The sequence below is a fragment of the Aricia agestis genome, chromosome 6 (genome assembly GCF_905147365.1).
Source record: "Aricia agestis chromosome 6, ilAriAges1.1, whole genome shotgun sequence".
NCBI lineage: Eukaryota > Metazoa > Arthropoda > Insecta > Lepidoptera > Lycaenidae > Aricia > Aricia agestis.
The window spans coordinates 14,212,943-14,228,616 of record NC_056411.1 but is presented as its reverse complement, the minus strand read 5'-3'; the positions used below and the strand labels follow the sequence as shown (position 1 = coordinate 14,228,616).

General features: G+C 36.6%; 1 protein-coding gene across 4 annotated transcripts in view; it reads right to left on the bottom strand.

Moving 5' to 3' along the window:
• The window catches only part of LOC121728099 (stress response protein nst1), a 74,463-nt gene that overhangs the window by 22,015 nt on the left and 36,774 nt on the right, over positions 1 to 15,674 (bottom strand). The window lies entirely within an intron of this gene.

Below are 15,674 nucleotides of genomic sequence, written 5' to 3'. Positions count from 1 at the left end.
CGCATGTGCCAAAACACAAACAACAATACGACCAAAGATGAATACGTCCAGCGAATATGTCATAGTTTTAAATTCGTAGGTAACAATTTAACAACCCTAGCAAAGATTTTCGTCATAATACGTCAAATTAAAAAATTTCAACATCAGTTCTAAGTCGGCATACTCTATCATTCTGTCTACTCTGGTTTAGTGATCTTATCAATCAAATATAATAGCAAAGTAACAGAGTGTGATACTCCAAACTTTATATTATAATGAAATATGATATCGATAGCTCTGTCCACACTTTCTTTGTTCATCAAATTCAAGGGCATGCGTTATAGCGCAGTCAACATCGCACGTGAGGCATGCGCGCGACGCTATGACACTTTTCTTTCCAACCTGTTGGATTTTGACGCATTCAATTATTGAATATGCCAAACGAAAGTTGAATAAAAAGATGATGACGAAAATTGAAGATGAAATTGCATAGTGTGGACATAGCTAATATCTAACATGTAATAATATTAAGCTTGTAACAGCTTATGTAGATGTCCCGTCATTAGATAGGTCAGCCTAAACACGGACACATTTTGTCATAAGCAAAATGTACAGTGTCCACTGTCCACTCACTTGGGCAAGTGGACACTGCGTGTTGGTGTTGTCGGTCTGTGTTTACGAATTCTCTCACGCATTCATTGCCTCAGCGGTTCTCAAACCTTGACTTCTTTACTTAATTGCCTAAATAACTAGATGTGAATTGGATCCTTCTACTGTTTCATACAATGGCTTTGTACAGGTGTTAACATAGTAATTTTACTAAGTAGCTACTAGCTATATGTATCTACCATCAAGGAAATTGATATGCAGATAGCGGATCTACGTTAATTAGCCAGATTGTGTCAAGTCAAAAACCCGACCAAAGTACGTAGGTTCGCACTTCGCAATCTGTTTATGAACCGACTTCTCTTATTATAGTACAACAAGCTATTCTATCTGCCGCATTCACAGACGAATATCAATTACTTAACTGTAATTAAACAAAGATTTTGCCATAAACCCCATACATTGTCTGTCAAAATCTTCATTCAATTGAAGTTTAATTGTAATTAAATGTCTCCGAGTGCGGCAGTTAGTATTGCTAACTAAGGGTCAATTCAGACCGCAACGCGACGAGGCGAGGCGAGGCGCGCCGCGGCATAAATTTGTATGGATTTGGCAGATTTCAATTGCGTGAGACGTCTTGCGAATATGTCAAATTCATATTATAAATTTAGAAGTGCATCTACTGTCCGACAAGGCTTTATTTGAATGTGTCAAACTGTCAATGGGCGCTGCACCTGGTAAAGGAGAACTGTCAAAAATGACGTTCTTGTATGATAAAAGCGTTAGTTCCTTTTCTCGCCACGTTCATATAAAGCCTTGTCGAACCTGTACGGCCTGAAACAACCCTAATACATACCTAATATTAGGTATCAAACAAATAAGTTGACAATTACGCAATCACAACCAGGTAAATTCTCAAGTCGGCACCTGTTTGAGAACCTGTTGTTTAGCTATTTGACCTTTTAATAAGTATTATCTTCTGTGTTTCCTCTGACATCATGGTGCATCGTGAAGTTTGTGACCTTTGGTCATCACTCATCATCATCGACATCATCATCATTGTTTTCATCACCATCACATTGCTGAGGGTAAGCCTCAAGAGTAAGATTAGAATGATTTTGTATTTCCTCTGACATCATGGTGCATCGTGAAGTTTGGTCCTTTCGTCATCAGTTCATCACTCATCATCGTCGTCATCATCATCATTGTTTTCATCACCATCACATTGCTGAGGTTAAGCCTCAAGAGTAAGATTAGAATGATAACTAGACAGTGATGATGATGATGATAACTAAAATAGGTAGGTGGGTGATTTCTACTAATATCAGAGTTTTTGAGAGATTTGCTACAATAGGGTCGCTGTTACGATCCTATAGTTAGGACCTGTTTCACCACTTCCTGATAAGGTTATCCACTAATTAACTTGATTGATCAAGTATGGAGAATCTGTCAAAAAAGTTGTGAATAGGCACTATATCAGAAAGTGGTGAAACAGGCCCTTATCTATATATCTATTACTTATAATAAAATCGTAGCGGTAAAATTTTTGTACATTGAAAATAAACTTGAAAAAACCAGTCAGGGGCATGTTAGAAGAGTAGTAGAACACATTTTAACTGTTTTTGAAATTTTTGTTTCTCTGTCTGTTTGTCTGTTTGTCTGTTTGTACAGGCTAATCTCTGAATCCCCTGGACCGATTTCAATGAAATTTGGCATGATGATACCTTACATCCCTGGTCAACATTTTAGATACTTTTTTTTAACCGACTTTCAAAAAAGGAGGAGCTAATGTTTATTTTGCTGTTTGTGGTCAGATTTTCAAAATTATTTTTTTGTTGTATAGATTCCCCGAATTTGATACCATGTTTACAATAAAATCGGCCAAGTGCGAGTCGGACTCGCGCACGTAGGGTTCCGTGCTGTTATAGAGAAAAAATAGGCCAAAGGTTGTGTTTTTGTATGGGAGCCCCTCTTAAATTTTAATTATATTCTGATTTTATTATTAATTATTAAAGTACACATATAATAAAGGATCCTGTGAAAATTTCAACTGCCTGCCTGTTGTCATTATTGACATCGAGCAAAAAAGGCCAAAAAAAAACATGTTTGTTGTATGGGAGCCCCCTTTAAATATTGATTTTATTTTGTTTTCAGTATTTGTTGTTATAGCAGCAACAGATATATATAATCTGTAAAAAACCAATTCTAGCAAAGGTCGATCTTTAAAACTTTTCCTAATATTCGATTCGATCGAACGATTATCCAAACCCTGGATGGATATTGACCACTGCGTATCTCAATTCGTTACCACCGGCCATGGAAATTTTAAAGTCAAACTTTACGGATCTATGTTACTAGCATCGATCGAGCACATAGGTAGAAATGATAGAATATTATGTACGACCGAAGGCAATATGTTTGAATAAACCTCTCATCATGTTCTCTGGGAGAGTTTTTTCTGCCAAGATGAAAGAACTACAATGCTAGACAACCTACAGTGTAAATCTGATGTCGCATACTACGATGATATTCGCCTTCAAGCGTTTTTGTCACAATTATTATTGGCAACAGTCTTTACACAACAAATTCCAATATGAATTTAGCTATACCTAGCTCATTTTCGTGGTAAGTTATTTGATATTCCGTCACTGCAACTTTTTGCTGTCTCCGCTTTGAATACAAAGAGTAATTACAATTCTTCATACTTCTATTATGCGCTTTTATAATTCCGGACGTCACGTTATCGTGGACGCTGACTTCCACAATAAAACGTTGGGTTCGTTAATTTATGCCCTTTTGATTTCACGCAACGCGGATGTTTTGTGCGGTTCAGAAGAGTGTAGATGTCGTGATGTCCTCTAACGTGCACGTTAAAAAGTTATCGTCGACGAAAATTTAAAAGCGTCTTCATATTATATTTCCATACATTTTACTTCCCTATGTTATCGTTTTACCGCGGACGCCCACGATATTACCGCCACGTCGTTATTGTAGGTTATGAATTTTTAACGTTTTGAAAAGGATTTTTCAAAACGATAATATCTGAGGTTCAAGTTTCCTGGGTCTCTTTGACCTAAATAAAAAATTTCATGTGTAATATAGATCCAAATATAATAGTCGTAGATGGGTGTTCAATTTTCTAAATCTCGATTTTAATAACATACATTCACGCGGACAAAGTTGCGGGCAACAGCTAGTTATAGTTAAAATCTTTACGATGAGAAGTTACATAACTAACAAAAGGCAGTTAGTTCACAGAAGGTAGTTATTTAAAGCAGATTTGATATCTTTTTGAAGATTTGTACATAATAGTGATGATGACAAGGTCAAAGATTAGCGAATTTTGTTAATAAAATAAAGAAATCACGGTGAAAAATAAGTGTTCCCAAAAGTAATTTGAGCTGTAAAGCTCGATAGCATTTTTGTTTTTTTTGTTATGCGCCTTCAAAGTTAGATAATCAAGTCGATTTTTTTTTCAATTAAATTTCTTAATATTTGTATACCAATCGATAATTTATGCAATTAAAAGCAACTTTTGCTATGAAACCACTTTCATAAACGCAATATTTAATATACCTACCGAACAAAGTTCTCTCCCGATGCGTACAAACTACGAAATAGTGACGTCAGTCTTTCGTAGCACTTTGTATGGAGCGTTTCGGGCAGGTCTATTTTATGAGATGTTTGAATTGTCATATCTTGGTGAATTTTTAAGCTATCAGAGTCATTCTTACAGCGATGTTTCTATTTTTTAAGGGTCTTTCAATTACCAATAAGAAAAAAAATTGTCATCAAGCCTATTACGGATTATCCATGACGGATTAAGCACTCCAGATCAAATTAATAGTCTTTTTATGTTAAAATTCACAGTTTAACATTAGGCAGAAATAAAAGGCTCACGATCACGTCAGGTGAAAAGAGTTTGGTAGCCAACCTAGCGTGATAAGAGGCCATGGACGTTCGTTTGCTTTCCTTAAGGTGCATATACCCGTCACGTGCATACAATGTGGTATTGTGCGTTTCTTGCGGGTGTCATACTTAGGCACCGTGTGAATACTGACCAATTACTATTATCCATCCTTTAATAGGTTCCCACGTTTGCGCCGATGCGATCAGCTGTTTTTGTCCTCATATGATGTGACAATAGTATTGTATAAGATGTTTTTGTTGGGATGATGCACGGCGTGTTGAGGTCACGTTAGGAAAGATTAGCTGCCAATTATAATTAAGTATACTAATATTTTATATTGTAAAATCGAAAGTATCTGCCTGTTACCGCGAAATGCAGATACGAATGTCCCATACGATACAAAGCCAACGTCTTGCTCTTATATTCTTGTGCAAAGCTTACAGAAGCACAAGCACCGAAGCCTTGTCCGTGTTAGCCGGAGTTTTACCCGTTGGCCTTGAGATTCAGCGTCGTACGACAATGTACTATCATAACAAAAACATTGACAACCCGTTCTTTTTAAGCGCTCGCGATAGAAATAAAATAGCAAGATTATTTGAACCTTTAGAAAACTCTTTGCAAAGCCTAATCTCCGAATGGCAGACGCGTTGGGACTGTTCCACCAAAGGGCGACATCTTTATAATTTTTTCCCTAATATTCGTGAACGACTATCCAAACATTGGATGGATATTGATCACTGCGTTTCTCAATTCCTGACCGGTCATGGAAATTTTAAGGCCAAACTCTACGGATTTAATCTGGTAGCATCACCCATGTGCGAGTGCTCGACCGAAGGCAACATGTTTGAACAAACAGCTCATCATGTTCTCTGGGAGTGCAGTCTCTGGCAGGACTACAATGCTAAACAACCTACTCTGCACATCTGGTGTCGCATACTACGGTGATCTCGTGGACAGCGCTAGGAACTCTCTCAAGACAGCTTTAGCATGTCCCTCGGGCTCCCTGAGATCATATCAAAGGGTTTTCGTGGTTGGATGCCGCTGTCGATCCTGGCGACACAGGAGATACAGTGGTGGGAATGTGTGGTGGGCCAAAGCCCGTTAAAAAAGATACAAATGTCCCAGGAAAGGATATACGATAGTTTTTCTTTGAGAAAAATATACCTACAGTTCCAGCGCAATAAAAGATTTTCTCCGTAGACTTTGCTTGCAACAGAAATACATATTTAGTTAGTTTGTCTGTCTGTCGAGCTATATCAGTGGTTCTTGAGATAGTCGAGCCGACAGAAGGACGGATAGATAGACAGCGAATTCTTAGCAATAGGGCTGTTGTACCCCTTCGTACGGAACCCTAAAAAGAAAGAAGCAAAACATTCGTTGAGACACCTCATATAACATATTACAACTTTTTGCGAATACGACATTTTACTGAAACATTCGTTTAGACACCAAACATTAAAAATACTTTTGCGAAACGGTAGTGGCGGCCTTACCCATTGCGAGGCCCCGGGCGCAGGGTCTTTGCGAGGCCCAGGATTTTTTTGTCTTACGAAAAAATACCTTGCGCCTGCAAGAGCGAGGTCCCGGGCGTTTGCCCTGTTAGCTACCCCCTAGGGCCGCCACTGCGAATAGGATATAAATTACTGCAATGTTTTACAATAGAAGCAGCACCAGCATAGACACAAAGTTTTGTTTCTGTCAACATGTCAGATTTTGGTTGGAGTATAGTGTATTTGCTAGTAACGCAATCTGCTCCTTTGCGAAGATATATAAACAATACACTAACGGATCGCTTATGAGTTATTTAAATGTTGGCTGTCTTTAAGTGGCCGTTCAACTGTAACTGTCTTGCAACAAAACATGAGTGATCACGAAATAACGACCATCAAACATTTGGGCCACTCGGTGACTCGGTTCTCACTCACGAAAGCTCATTGTTTAAACAAAAACATTTCTAAAACACACGTTCTCATATTCTGTATATTAGTTGAAAGCAGAGAGACATTTTTGCTATGAGAACGTTTATTTTCGGCCAATGTTTTCTGTGCACCTTTCTACTTGAGATTTTAGAACTATACAATATATAATATAATATACATTTTCGCAAATAATTACAGTATCTAAGGTTTCTCTTCAAAAGGAAAACCTTCGCCGTTTTTCGATGACGATCTTCAAAATTTTGCTAATTTAACTCTAAGTTTTTTTAATGAAATAAGGAGGCAAACGAGCAAACGGGTCACCTGATGGAAAGCAACTTCCATCGCTTATGGACACTCGCAGCATCAGAAGAGCTGCAGGTGCGTTGCCGGCCTTTTAAGACGGAATAAGGTAATAGGGGAGGGTAGGGATGGGAAGGGAAGGGAATAGGGTTTGGGTAGGGAAGGGAATAGGGTAGGGGATTGGGCCTCCGGTAAACTCACTCACTCAGCGAAACACAGCGCAAGCGCTGTTTCACGCCCGTTTTCTGTGAGAACGTGGTATTTATCCGGTCGAGCCAGTCCATTCGTGCCGAAGCATGGCTCTTCCACGTATAAGCATGGCTCTCTCACGTATAGCATGGCTCTCCCACGTATTTAAATGAGTTTAAATGAGAGCGATTCTTTAGTGTAGGCTAGTACAATACTGCACTATGTAGCTGTTCTGTTCCACCATATTCTAGAGTCTATACTCTATAGGCTCTATACTAATCGGTGCTAGCATGAAGACTATCAACCGATTCACCCGTGACAACAGTAATGGGTGGCAGCCGGCAGGGCGCAACCGTTAGGACCGCTACTGTCACAGTTAGCGGTGACGCAACCGCAGTTATGGTTAATGCAACCCAATGATGGATTGTTTTCAATGTGCCGATACCATGTGGTTACGCAATTGTTTTGTGTTATTAACCCCTTAAACTTTAAACATTATCGATGTATCTGTCACATAATGATATGTTAATCTTTGCATTTCAAATCCTTCTTAATTCAATTCATACTAAAACTATTATACTTATATTTATAAACGCGAAATTGTGTCTATCTTTTTTCGACCTCTGACACTTAAGCCGCTGAGATACTCTGAATTCAGCAGATGGGGGACCTACGTAGTTTGGTCGCGTTACGTCAAACACAGCCGACAGATCACAATCAAAATTAAAACATGATCCGACCAAATGACGTTGGTCTGTCAACCGTCTAGGAATCAATTTCCTCGATGATACTTATATATCGGTTAAAACGTTTATGATCTATATTAATCAATTGATTAATATTATATAAAAATAAGTCGGGTTTTCCTTCCTGACGCTACAACTCCAGAACGCACGAACCGATTTCCACGGTTTTGCATTCGTTGGAAAGGTCTCGGGCTCCGTGATGTCTATAGCTAAAAAATCAGAAAAAAACTTCAAGAGAAAAGCAGGAAAACAGGGAAAATAATTTTATGGCAAAACAACGTTGCCGGGACAGCCAGTCAATTATATTTTTTCTCAATCGATTTTTCTTTCGATTTTTCCTTCGAAGGAGATGCAGCATCAAACACTTGAGTCAACTATTATTCCTATTGCAAATGTGAACTAAAGCTCTAAAGCACAAATCATCATACTAATTAACTTGTACTAGTTCTTATGTATGTTGATTATATACTATCGTGTTATATGTCATAATCAAGGCTAATAACATAGCGCGGTGGAAATTCTATTGTCAGATGGAGCTGGAAGTACCATCCGCATTACAAGCAGGGTCGTATTCAGTGGTGTGGTGACCCAGGGACAATGTAGATGTAAGAGCCAAGGGGGCATCTTCTTGGCCAAAATTATATTTCAAATAAAACAGCATTTTTTCAAAAGAAAAATTTCAGAACTAAAAAGTTCTGAAATTTTTGTTGACGAACATAATATTTGCTGTTTATCAGCAATTAAGTAAAAAAATGTCAACATCATGGTGGTTACGAACTTATGATGATCACTTTTGCATGAAAAAAATATAGAAATTATTGGCAAGAACTGACAAAAGCAGCCTCTTCATCAATTTTATGTTGAACAAAGCTAAAACGCAAAAAAAATAAAGGGTTTTTCTTTCAATGTTTTTTGAGTTACTTCTATTGTTGAGGCCCTGGGCAACTTCCCCGTTTGCCCTCCCCTAAATACGGCCCTGATTACAAGAGTATTGTCTATGAAGGAGTCACGACTTGCTGTCACGGTAATAGAAAACTACAATTATTGGTGATCTAACTGTGCATGCAAATGAGGCGAAATAATTATAAGGAAAGGCTTTGCTCTCATTGTAGGGCAATATCTTCCTATGGTTATAATTTGAGATGAATCTTTGTTACATTTTTCGATTGTTACGCATATTATAAGACTTTGTTTTGTAAACGGTGTTTACGCACAAACGAAAAACGGAACGCAGCTATATTGTTTCTCAAACTTTCGGCTCCAAGAACCCCTTTTAAAATTTCCAGTTGACAGCGAACCCCTTCTGCTGCCCAAAAATCTATCAAAGACATCCTATTGAAATCAGCTTGAAGAGATCTAAGGACATACAGAGTTTACGGACATTTCTAATAATGACTCCTGTTGCCACCATTACGTAAATCTTGTTGCGAACCCCCTGCCGTCGAATGGCGGACCCCTAGGGGTTCGCGTACCCCACTTTGAGAAACCCTGCTATATTGTATTCATTCAGACCTATATTTTAATGTATGTTTTTACCTACGCTATAAAAGTCTCGATTTTGACAATACTTATGTGGAACCCAATTCCTTAGGTCCTACGTACTCAGGTGACATACAAACGTTGGTTAATTCTAAATATAATAGTATAGATACACCCCCTTACTAATAAACGCTGTTTAAGCTTTGAATAGTTATACAGTGTTTTGTCTTCTTCAATCCAATTAAAAATATCACTTGTGTGACAGGAACAAAACACTGTATAACTATTCAAAGCTTATACAACGTTTATTAGTAAGGGGGTTAGTATATAAGTAGAATAGTATAGGGATACGCATTCTTATTTAACTTTTCACTCACTTCGCTAACTTCGCTTCTAGTGGAGGTTGGAGTGGAGTAGTTTTGACTCGCGCACCAAGTTTATGGCGACGTGTGTGGTGTGGCGTTGCGCTGCGTCGACGCAACGCTGACGCAACGCGCCGTGTGGACTGGCTCTTAGTTCGAAAGAAATTAGATTTATTTAATTCCATCGAGCTGGCTCGATGCGAGCCTTCGAGTTGTGAGTTTTGCGGTTCACACGATCATTTTTACTCGATTTGGAGTAAAACTATCGAGTAATACTGAGTAATACCAATAGTGAGTACTGGCCATAAGAGTTGGCCCAATGTGTACAGCGGGCTTAAAGATAATGAATTTTTGGGCACTTGGGAGGTCTGACCACTCAGTTACATAAAGCACCCCGTCGCGGTCGCGGTCGGGTGCGCCGGCGTTTTTGTCCGCCAACGCCAACGAAAGTGGGAAATTGACCGTAAACTCGATAATTACTTTCTGATCATATCGACGTGCTCGTGTGGAACTCGGATGAGATCCATCATGATGTATGAAAGTTTCTACGTAATGGACTTACCTTAAATAACACCTACCTAACGTTGTTGCGTTTAATTTCAGTATGTCCAGAGAGATCATTGTTTCTAGCCAAAAAATCGCGTAAACAATTTAATATAAATAATATAATACTGATAATAATTAATTATTAGAATGTCCTTTAAATTGCAACTTCGAGGAGGTTAGATGTCGAAGAAATCAATTACTAAAACTTGTTACATATTAATAATTGTTGAAGTTTTAACCTATCAAGCCCCATAAGGACACCGGTGACCGCGACAACAATATAATAACAATTATAGATTTCCAAGAATCCGCGATCGAAGGATTAAAGGGCAATAGAAACTAAGCCCAGACCTAATCGGAAGCTCAAATTCGTCAAATATAAAACCAATAAATAGTATGTTAATTTATTTTATATCTATTCAGCTATTATAGTCATTTCCTATCTTGACTGTATGCTACGGAAAGTGACTAGATTAAAATATAAATGTTTCCTGATGGATGCGCGAATTGGTTGCTAGTTGTTGTTAATGGTTGCTGGTTGTGTTTATGGTTGATGGTTGACGCAACCTGCGGAAGTTGATGACCCGCAGCTTTCGTAAGGCGAAAGCTCATACTGGTTGTGCCCACTTGTTGAGTAACCTGTATGTAAATTATGTCCTATCATGTATAAATATATTATTTATTTTATACTTTAGTTTGAAGCATGAGACGAGTCACAAGTTTCCACGGTAACTTTGACATTTATCATGAAGTTGTAGTCTCGTGGTTTGTACCATCAACTATGGCTCACACGGCTGTCATCTATATAATTTGTGATGCTGTTAATTTTTTTAATGTCTTCTGTTCCTGCCTTCTTATAACCTAACCTACCCATAAGGGCAGGAGTAGTTCCTGTTGCTAAGTAAAGATTAAAAAGCATTCATGACTGTAAAATCGACTAAAATATAATATAATAGTAAGCACATAATATATTAATTTCTTAAACTCTCACTTAAATTTTCTTATCTTGAGACCGATAAAGATAAAAACAAGAAAACATAATTTTGTGTAAGCAAAGAAAGATCTTAAGACCTGCCTTGTTTTGACACAAATTCCACAGTATGTGATCCTGTCTTTTAACTGGTTAAATTTACAAACATGTACTGACATCCGTTACTACTTTCTAGAATGATCTTAAAGCTTATATTACACAACTTTCGTATGTTTTGGTATTCATCTCTTTACATTTGAGACGTCTGATGTCGTAAATTTGAAGATAAGAGGCAAGCGATATGTAACACTAACAGGTTATTTCGGATATAATAATTACTAAAGTTACTAAATGATGGCCGCGCCACCTGACGCTATAACTCCAGAACGCACGAACCGATTTCCACGGTTTTGCTTTGAAAGGTCTCGGGCTCCGTGAGATCTATAGAAAAAAAATCAGAAAAAACTTTAAGAAAAAAGCAGGAAAACAGGGAAAATAATTTTATGGCAAAGCAACGTTTGCCGGGACAGCTAGTTTACTTATAACATTGAACATTTTTAACTATAAGTAAGCAAAGCGAAGATTGGAACAGTTTGTTCCAATTGAGTTTCACGCACTATTTACGCTACCTGAAGTGAGATTGTGTAACAGAATAAAGCTACCGCGTTATCAGCGGGGTCGACGACCGCAGATAAGCTTACGGCCACACAGGTGACATGTACGTACTTTTGCCGACAAATCTAGCGTACTGTCTGTCAAGAAAGAGTAGACGAAGTACAACATTTTCTAATCGTAATCACGCTCAAAAGGTTTTTTTTTTCTCTTTGTATTTCCACAGAGAACGCTTATACACTTTGAATATTATCACCTTGCACATTTTTTTATCTCGATTTATTAATTGAATGCGTGAAAATTTTATTGATTTTTTATCATTTGAAAATAAATTTCGTCAACTGTTTTGAATATGGATAAAAATGAACAAAGAGCGGTGATAAAGTTTCCTCATATGAAGGGCATATAGGGGAGATATATCTATGATGAATTAAAAAATGTTTTGGGTGAATCTGCTTCTTCTTACGCCACAGTAAAAAACTGAGTAGCTGAGTTTAAACGCGGTTGTATATTATGAGTCAAAGATGAAGCCGCCCTGGACGTCCAAAAATCGTCACATCTCCGGAAATAGTCGTGAAAGTACATGTTATGGTTTTAGCAGACCGACGAAGGAAGTTATCTGAAATAGCAGACACTATATGTATCTCAAAAGGACGGATACAACATATCCCAAGTGACGAATTAAATATGAAAAAGTTACCGGCTCGTTAAGTGCCGCAATTGCTTACGTACGATCAAAAAAGAATTAAAGAAAATCAATTAATTAAAGTATAATTTGCTGCCCCACCCACCTTATTCGCCTGATCTAGCGCCATCAGACTTCTATTTATTCTCTTAGCTCAAAACTTTTGGGGCGGACAGAAATTTGCCACAAATGATGAAGTTATAGCCGCGGTAGAGGAGTATTTTGTTGATTTTGAAGGCCTCGAAAAAATCATTTTATAGGAGGCACTACTGCTTTAGAATTAAGATAGAGTAAGTGCATAGAGGTTCACAGAGACTATATCAAATAATAAAATTAATTTTATCACGGAAATTTAACGGAGTGTAGAAGTATTAGGCTAGTTACTTATCATCCCGCCCTCGTATAAATTTAGCCACAGAATACATATTACAGTATTATTACTACAAAGCTCATAAGGCTCGTACACAAAATTGCAATGCAACGTCTTACGTCGCATCTCAAATATTGATAGCGAATTTTTAAAGTGTTTATTGTGTTCTTGCCACCGATATTTGCGATGCGACGCACAGTGGTCCGAAATCGCTAAATAGTGGAAATTCGCAAAAAAGTTCGATTTTGGTGTGGAAAAAAATACCATACGATAGATTTTAAGAGGAGTAACAATAAATCCTTATTAAGTTTTTTATAAAAATGTATATTTAAGATGAAAAAAAAATAATTACGAAAATGATGTATGGGAAAGAATCTTAAATAGATTTTTTGCAAAAACTACTAGGTCATTCTGGTTCATTTTTGAAACAAGTAAAGTTCTAGTGGTATTTAAGGTTAAAAAAAAAACACGAAAATTTACGTGCAGCCTTTTGCAGTAGAGGGGTTCAAAATTTTGAAATAATTTTACTAACTTTTTAGGTGTGGAAAAAAATACTATTCGATAGATTTCCTAAAGAGTAACAATAAATAAGTTTCATTTGAAATTGTTTGGGTTATTAGTGTGTGTAACAATTTTTATTTTATTATAATTACAATAGTTTAGTCAGTAGTTAATTTTAGTTTAATTTTGTTTTTGCTATCCATGTTTGTAAGTACATATAAGTATTGTTGCTTTTTAAGGACTCGTTTTATATATTACATTATACCCATATAATTTTCGTAATTATTTTTTTTCACCTTAAATATACATTTTTATAGAAAACTTAATAAGGATTTATTGTTACTGCTCTTAAAATCTATCGGTTTGTATTTTTTCCACACCAAAATCGAACTTTTTTGCGAATGTCCACTATTTAGCGATTTCGGACCACTGTGCGACGTCGCATCTCAGTTCTGCGTACGAGACCTTATTGCTGAAGACATATCACATAAGGTTGAAAAATAGTTTTATCTTCGACTCTTTCTATAGGACCAAGTCTACTTGTTTGATAATGTACTCTTTTAGAAATTTTTCTCTCGCGGTGATCTCGCGGTGCAGCGGCCAAACCAGCGCGGTGGTAAGCATCATGTAGACGTTCTAAAAGTGTTAACATTGTTAACCTATTTAAGAAATAAATATTTTCATTTCATTTAATTTCAAACCGCACGTTCGGATGCATATAAATCGAGCTATAAAATATCATGTGTACGTACGAAAAAAATCAAGCAGACATTTTTAACACGTTTATGAACGGCCTACACCTCGAATTGATTGCTTAATTTAAGTAGATGACTACAACATAATATACTTTTTTGACCCGGAAAGAAGAAAATAATAACAATCTGCTCACATCTAACCTTAATCAATATAATTAATAAACAGATGTGTAACATGAGATTTCAATATGTTGGTATATTATATAACATATCTGTTACACATAGTATGTAACTATGTAATAGTACCCCGGTTCTGGTACAACATTAATACGGTTGCGATACAGTTCAGATTCTATGGAACAGCAAAATAGTAAATCTTTTTAAAATTCAATTTGGAGTTTGAGCGGTAAAAACATTTTTCACATTTTATCAGAATAATATTTTGTAGTTTTTTTAATACTGAGGCGGCATTATAACTCTATTATATTTTCTAGAATATAGTACATATTTCGTCGTTGCGCCTGCCAAATCCTGTATGTGTTTTTAGTACAATTTTCAAGGGTAAACGATAAACTATTTTATTGCATGATGGTTGGACTTATCAATAAACTAAAAATGGAGTATGGTGGCGAGTCTTATTATGTACGAACTAAGACCTTTAATTTATTGATAAATCCATCAATCATTCAATAAAATAGTTTATTGTCTACCACTGAAAATTTGACTTAAAACACATAACAGGATTTGGCAGGAGCAACGACGATTTCACGGAATTTTGTTTATTATGTTAAAAGAAGGAGCCTATGGCTTCCTAGTTGGGGTCCACTCTATATTTGTGCCGAATATCATAAAAATCGGTCAAGTAGTCCGTAAGATCAGCACCTTACAATAATATCTCTTTCTCTGTATTATAAAGGTGCTCATTCAAATGTTTAATGCCATTAATATTTTGAAATGTAGAGCCTACTCGTAACTAGAACAAGGTCCTAAAAATAACACTTCAAATGAAAATTACCCGTCATTTGTTGCGGTAATAAAAATATTATAGGTATTTTTTATAATGATATAGGCCGCATACATTATTATTGTTTCATAATAATTATACCAGCTTACATAATATGTACTTATTATTATTGAATATACATATTGGTATAAGTAGTTACAATTTCGCACATTTAAGAGTGTTTCATGGTTTAGTGGATAAATGTCAAAATTGCGCAATAAACTTCAACTTTTTCGGAAATCGTTTAAAAATAAGGTCGAAGATCTCGAGTATAATAATTCTGGACGTTTTAAAATTGAATTTGTGAAGAGAAAACGTCGTCGAAATCCACAAATGGTTGGCTGACGTGTTGACCAATCTTTCCTATGACTGCAGAAGCAACACTTAAGTCCCAAACCGACAGTCCCAGGCATGATAGTTTGTAATGAATATAATTTTAACAAAAATCCGACTTCAAACAGTCCCTTATCAATGGACCACCTGTAAAGTTTCAGCTCTTTCAACAGAATTTTTGAAGTCTTTTCCCTGTTCTAAATTTAAAACTGTGTTAAAATGTCTGTTGATGTGCTTATTTTAAAACCAATTAAGCTAACGTGTGTATGTAGGATTATTAATTAACGCATATTATACGCTTTCAACGGCTATTATTAAAACAGCGGTAAATGAAGCTTTGTTTGGCCAAGATGTAACGGTGAAAGTGGCCAACATATTTCATATCGACGTTTTCTATTGCCCTGAAGGCTACAATATTCATTACATAAGGTATGCTATTTAAAATTAGGAAATACCATCATAAACTTTA